Source organism: Pipra filicauda, unplaced genomic scaffold, assembly GCF_003945595.2.
Source record: "Pipra filicauda isolate LSUMZ 115617 unplaced genomic scaffold, ASM394559v2 scaffold1574_size9252_pilon, whole genome shotgun sequence".
Taxonomy (NCBI): Eukaryota; Metazoa; Chordata; class Aves; order Passeriformes; family Pipridae; genus Pipra; species Pipra filicauda.
Window position 1 is genome coordinate 1 of NW_024104067.1, and position 6,116 is coordinate 6,116.

The 6,116-nt window shown below is 58.5% G+C and overlaps 1 long non-coding RNA gene and 1 other non-coding gene across 2 annotated transcripts; one reads left to right on the top strand and one right to left on the bottom strand.

The window, feature by feature from the left end:
• Positions 1 to 187: 187 nt before the first annotated feature.
• Positions 188 to 2,593, bottom strand: LOC113989189. The gene is made up of 3 exons (XR_005562732.1): positions 2,554 to 2,593; positions 1,153 to 1,240; positions 188 to 297 (listed from the first exon to the last, which is right to left on the bottom strand). It is a non-coding gene; the product is annotated as an uncharacterized LOC113989189 (transcript).
• Positions 2,594 to 3,351: 758 nt separating this feature from the next.
• Positions 3,352 to 5,704, top strand: LOC113989190. The gene is made up of 4 exons (XR_003541166.2): positions 3,352 to 3,428; positions 4,652 to 4,689; positions 5,072 to 5,110; positions 5,664 to 5,704. It is a non-coding gene; the product is annotated as an uncharacterized LOC113989190 (long non-coding RNA).
• Positions 5,705 to 6,116: the final 412 nt, after the last annotated feature.

Genomic DNA, 6,116 nt, shown 5'->3' on the forward strand with positions numbered 1-6,116 from the left:
GTCCCGGGGTGTCCCGGGGGGGTCCTGGGGGTGTCCCGGGGTTCCAGGGGGTGTCCCAGGGTTCCTGGGGGTGTCCCGGGGGTGTCCCGGGGTTCCAGGGGGGGTTCCTGGGGGTTCCTGGGGGTGTCCTGGGGGTGTCCCAGGGTTCCTGGGGGTGTCCCAGGGGTGTCCCGGGGTCCCACCTGGCTGTGCACGAGGCGGGCGTGGCGCAGGATGGCGATGACGTCGCCCACCACGGTGATGCCCAACTCCTTCATCAGCTCCCGCGTCAGCTCCAGCAGCATGTCCTTGTGGATCCTGCGGGAAGCAGCCACTGGGATCCACTGGGATCCACTGGGATCCGCCCACAGACCCCCGGCCTCCTCAGGAGGCCTTTGCAGCCCCCGGGATCCCCCTGGACCCACGGGGATCCCGCCAGGATTCCACTCAGGCATTGGCCTGGAGACCCCCAGGATCCATCTGGAGACCCCCAGGATCTGCTGGGATCCACCTGGAGACCCCCAGGATCCACTGGGATCCATCAGGAGACCACTGGGATCCACTGGCATCTGCCTGGAGACCCCCAGGATCCACTGGAATCCACTGGGGCACCTCCAGGGTCAACTGGGATCCACCTGGAGACCCCCGGGATTCACTGGGATCTGCCTGGAGACCCCCGGGATTCACTGGGATCTGCCTGGAGACCCCCGGGATCCACTGGGATCTGCCTGGAGATCCCTGGGATTCACCTGGAGACCTCCAGGATCCACATGGGAGACCTCCAGGATCCTCCTGGAGACCCCTGGGATCCACTGATATCCACTCAGAGAACTCCCTTGGATCCCCCTGGATCCCCCCAAAGCCCCGGGACCCACTGGAATTCCCTTGGATCCCCCTGGATCCCCCCCCAGACCCACTGGAATTCCCCTGGATCCCCCCAAACTGCCCCGGGATCCACTGGAATCCCCCTGGATCCCCCCAGGATCCACTGGAATTCCCCTGGATCCCCCTGGATCCCCCCCAGACCCACTGGAATTCCCCTGGATCCCCCTGGATCCCCCCCAGACCCACTGGAATTCCCCTGGATCCCCCTGGAACTCCCCCAGGACCCACTGGAACCCCCCCGGCTCCCCCTGGATCCCCCAGGACCCACTGGAACCCCCCCGCTCCCACCTGTTGTCCACAAAGGCGACAGCGTAGCCGAGGGCGGGGCCGGGCGGGATCCCGGCGTCCTGGAAGAACTGCAGCCACTCCCCCGTGGCTGCGACCGGAGCGGGGGAAACGGGGTCAGAAATGGGGGGATGGGATCAGAGAGGGGGGCAGAAATGGGGGGATGGGATCAGAAATGGGGAATGGGATCAGAAATGGGGGCAGAGAGGGGAAACGGGATCAGAGAGGGGAATGGGATCAGAAACGGGATCAGAGAGGGGAATGGGATCAGAAACGGGGTCAGAAATGGGGGCAGAGAGGGGGAATGGGATCAGAAATGGGATCAGACACAAGGAATGGGATCAGAAATGGGGGCAGAAATGGGATCAGAAATGGGGAAATGGGATCAGAAATGGGATCAGACACGGGGAATGGGATCGGGAATGGGGAATGGGATCAGAAATGGGATCAGAAATGGGGAAATGGGATCAGAAATGGGATCAGACACGGGGAATGGGATCAGAAATGGGGAATGGGATCAGAAATGGGGGCAGAGAGGGGAAATGGGATCAGAAATGGGATCAGAAATGGGATCAGAAATGGGGAAATGGGATCAGAAATGGGATCAGAAATAGGGAATGGGATCAGAAATGGGGAATGGGATCAGAAATGGGGAATGGGATCAGAAACGGGATCAGAAATGGGAAATGGGATCAGAAATGGGGAATGGGATCAGAAATGGGGGCAGAGAGGGGAAATGGGATCAGAAATGGGGAATGGGATCAGAAATGGGGAATGGGATCAGAAATGGGGAAATGGGAACAAAGAGGGGGGCAGAGAGGGGGAATGGGATCAGAAATGGGATCAAAAAGGCGGAATGGGGTCAAATATGGGATCAAAAATGGGATCACAAATGGGATCAAAAAAGGGAAAATGGGATCAAAAAGGGGGAAATGGGATTGGGGGGATGGGAATGGGATTGGGGGAGGGGCAGGGGGGTGTCCCAGGGATTCCCAGCTGTCCCAGTCCCAGCTGTCCCAGTCCCAGCTCTCCCAGTCCCAGCTGTCCCATTCCCAGCTGCCCCAGTCCCAGCTGCTCCCGGGGATTAACGGGAATCACGGGAAGGGGGGAGGAGGGAAGGGGAGTTTGGGGGGGTTGGGGGGATTTGGGGCCTTTTGGAGGCACTTTGGGGGGGATTCCCTGGAATTTCGGGGGGTGAAGGGGGGATTTGAAGGAATTTAGGGGCGGGGGGGGGGGGGGGGGATTTTGGGGGTGGGTGGAGATCCTTTGGGAAAATCCCCAGGGAATTTTTTGGGGGGGGTTTTGAGGGAATTTTGGGGGTTTGGAGGGAATTTGGGGGGATTTTCGGGGAATTTGGGGGAATTTTCAGGGAATTCGGGGGGGTTTGGGGGGGTCCCTCCTTACCCATGTCTGGGGGGGCCGAGCTGGGTCTGGGGGGGCGGCCTGGGGGGGGGTTGGGGGGCTCAGGGAGGGGGGGCTGAGGCCGCCCCACAACCCCCCGAGCCCCCAAAATCAACCCCCCAAATCCCCCGAAACCTCCCAAACCCCCAAATCCCCCCCCAGACCCCCCCAATTTCTCCCCAAATTTCCCCCAACCCCCCCCAGACCACACAACCCCCCCAAAATCCTTCCATTCCCCCCAAAATCCCCAAAAGCTTTCAATTCTCCCCCCAAATCCTTCCATTCCCCCCCAAAATCCCCAAAAGCTTTCAATTCCCCCCAAAAGTTTTCAATTCCCCCCCAAATCCTTCAATTCCCCCCAAAATCCTCCGATTCCCCCCCAAAATCCCCAAAAGTTTTCAATTCCCCCCCAAAATCCTTCAATTCCCCCCAAAATCCTCCGATTCCCCCTCAAACCCTCAAAACCCCCTCAGACCCCCCAATTCCCCCCAAATTCCCCCCAGACCCCCCAAAATTACCCCAAAATCCTTCAGTTACCCCCAAAACCTCCCCAAACCTCCCGAAATCCCCCCAATTACCCCCAAAAAAAACCCAAAATCCCCCAACTCCCTCGACCCCTCCCGCATTTCTCCACGTCCCCCCTCCCCCCCCCCCCGCGCCTCGTCCCCACCCTCCGTCCCCCCTCCCATAGACCCAAAATTCCCCCCCAAATCCCCCCAATTTCCCCCAAAATCACCCCAACTTTCCCCTCCCCCCCCACATGCCCCTCCCGCCGCCTTCGGGCCCCGCCGACAGTGACGTCACCGGAAGGGGCTGGGCACCGGAGCGGTGCCGTTGGGACGGCGAGGGCGCCCCCCAGCGGACGGAGCGCCCGGACGGTACCACTGAGGGGGGGCCGGGGGGGGGGACGCCCCGAAAACGGGGCGAAACGGGGAGAAAACGGGTAAAAACGGGGCCAAAGCGGCCCCGAACGTGTCCCCCGAGCCGGCCCGAAAACCCGCCCTGAGTGTGGTCCCGAAACTGGGGCGAAAATGGGCAAAAACGGGGCAAAAACCGGGCGAAAAAGTGGTCCCAAAACCGGCCCCAAATGAGGCCCCAAAACCGGCCCCAAAACCGGCCAAAGAAAGGCCCCAAACCCTCCTTAAATGTGTCCCTGAAGCGGCCCCGAACTAGTACTAAGTGTGGGCCTAAACTGGCCCTAAACGTGGCCATGAACTGGCCCCCAAACGGGCCCCAAATATGGCCTCAAACAGGCCCCAAATGTGGCCCCAAACCGGCCGCCAAACCGACCCCAAACCGGCCCCAAACGTGGCCTCAAACAGGCCCCAAGTGTGGCCCCAAACCGACCCCAAACCGACCCCAAACGTGGCCTCAAACCGACCCCAAATGTGGCCCCAAACCGACCCCAAACCGGCCCCAAACGTGGCCTCAAACCGACCCCAAATGTGGCCCCAAACCGACCCCAAACGTGGCCTCAAACCGACCCCAAATGTGGCCCCAAACCGACCCCAAACGTGGCCTCAAACAGGCCCCAAATGTGGCCCCAAACCGGCCCTAAACGTGGCCCTGAAGTGGCCCCCAAACCGGCCCCAAACGTGGCCTCAAACCTGCCCCAAACGTGGCCCCAAACCTGCCCCAAATGTAGCCCCAAACCTGCCCCAAATGTGGCCCCAAACCTGCCCCAAACGTGGCCTCAAACCAGCCCCAAATGTGGCCCCAAACCAGCCCTAAACTTGTCCCAAAACTGGCCCTAAACGTGCCCCAAAACCGGCCCTAAATGTGTCCTAAAACCAACTCTAAATTTGTCCCAAAACCGGCCCTAAACGTGCCCCAAAACCTAAACGTGTCCCTGTCCCTAAACCCGCCCCAAACCCGCCCCAAACCGGTTCCTAAACCCGTCCTACCCCCCCCCACCCTGCCCCGGGGGGGCCCAGCCCCGATTTTGGGGAGGGTTTGGGGTTTTGGGGGAGGCCCCACGTGGAGGCTCCAAATCCCGGGAATTCCGGAGGCTTTTTGGGGGGTTTTTGGGGGGGTTTTGGGGGTCCCTGAGCCCCCAAATCCCACCGGGGGGGGAGATAAAACCCGGAATTTTCTGTTCCAGGCTTTGCCAGGATGGGACCGAAGGGAGCCTATAAACAGGTAAGGGGGGGACCCCAAAACCACCCAAATTTGGGGGCACAGAGACCCCAAACTCCCAAGTTTGGGGTCTCAGAACCCCCAAACCTCCAAATTTGGGAGCTCAGAACCCCCAAACCCCCCAAATTTGGGGTCTCAGAACCCCCAAACCCCCCAAATTTGGGGTCTCAGAACCCCCAAACCCCCCAAATTTGGGGTCTCAGAACCCCCAATCCTCCACATTTGGGGTCTCAGAACCCCCAAACCCCCAAATTTGGGGTCTCAGAGACCCCAAAATCTCAAACTGGGGGATTCTGGGGCCTCAACCCCAAACTGGGGGGGTCCCCAAACCTGGTTCCCCCCCAAATTTGGGGGATCCCCCCTTAATTCTCCCCCCCCCCCCCAGCTGGACCCCCCGGAGGAGCCTCGGCCGCCCCCCCCCAAGGTAATTAATGAAGGGAATTAATCCCATTAATTAAAGCCCCCTCCCCTCTCCCCCCTTTCCGGGATCTTCCTCCCAATTTGGGGGGGGGGGGCTTTAATTAATGAGTTATTGATGGAGGGAGTTATTAATGGAGTGAATTATTTAATAACTGAATTATTATTTGAGTGAATTATCAATTCACTGAGTTATTAATGGAGCAAATTATTAATTAGCTGAATTATTAATTGAGAGAATTATTAATTGAGTGTATTTTTAATTAACTGAATTATTAATGAAGTAAATTATCAGTGGAGTGAATTATCAATTAACTGAATAATTAATTAACTGAATAATTAATGGAGTTAATTATTAATAGTGTGAATTATTAATTAACTGAATTATTAATTAACTGAATTATTAATGGAGCAAAATATTAATTAACTGAGTTATTAATGGAGTGAATTATTAATTAACTGAATTATTAATTGAGGGAATTATTAATTGGGTGAATTATTGATTAACTGAATTATTGATTGACTGAATAATTAATGGAATTAATTAATCCCCCTCCCAGCGCCGCCCCCTCTGCTCCTTCCTCCTCCTCCTCCTCCTCCTCCTCCTCCTCCTCACCTTCCTCTTCCTCCTCCTCCTCCGTCGGGACCCCCCCGGGGACCCCCCCGGGGACCCCCCCGGGGACCCCAAACCCTGCGAGGAGCCCTGCAGGTAAGAGGGGATTGGGGGGGGGGAACGACCCCGGGAGACCCCCCAGAGACCCCCCAGAGACCCCCCGGGACCAGCAGGGACCAACTGGGACCAACTGGGACCAACTGGGACCCCCAGAGATCCCCAGAGATCCCTGGAGACCTCTGGGACCCCAAAGACCCCCAGAGAGCCCCTGGGACCCCCTGGGACCAGTAGGGACCCCCTGGGAACACCTGGGACCCCCTGGGACCCCCAGAGACTCCCTGGGACCAGTAGGGACCCCCTGGGACCCCCAGAGACCCCCTGGGACCCCCAGGGGCCCCAA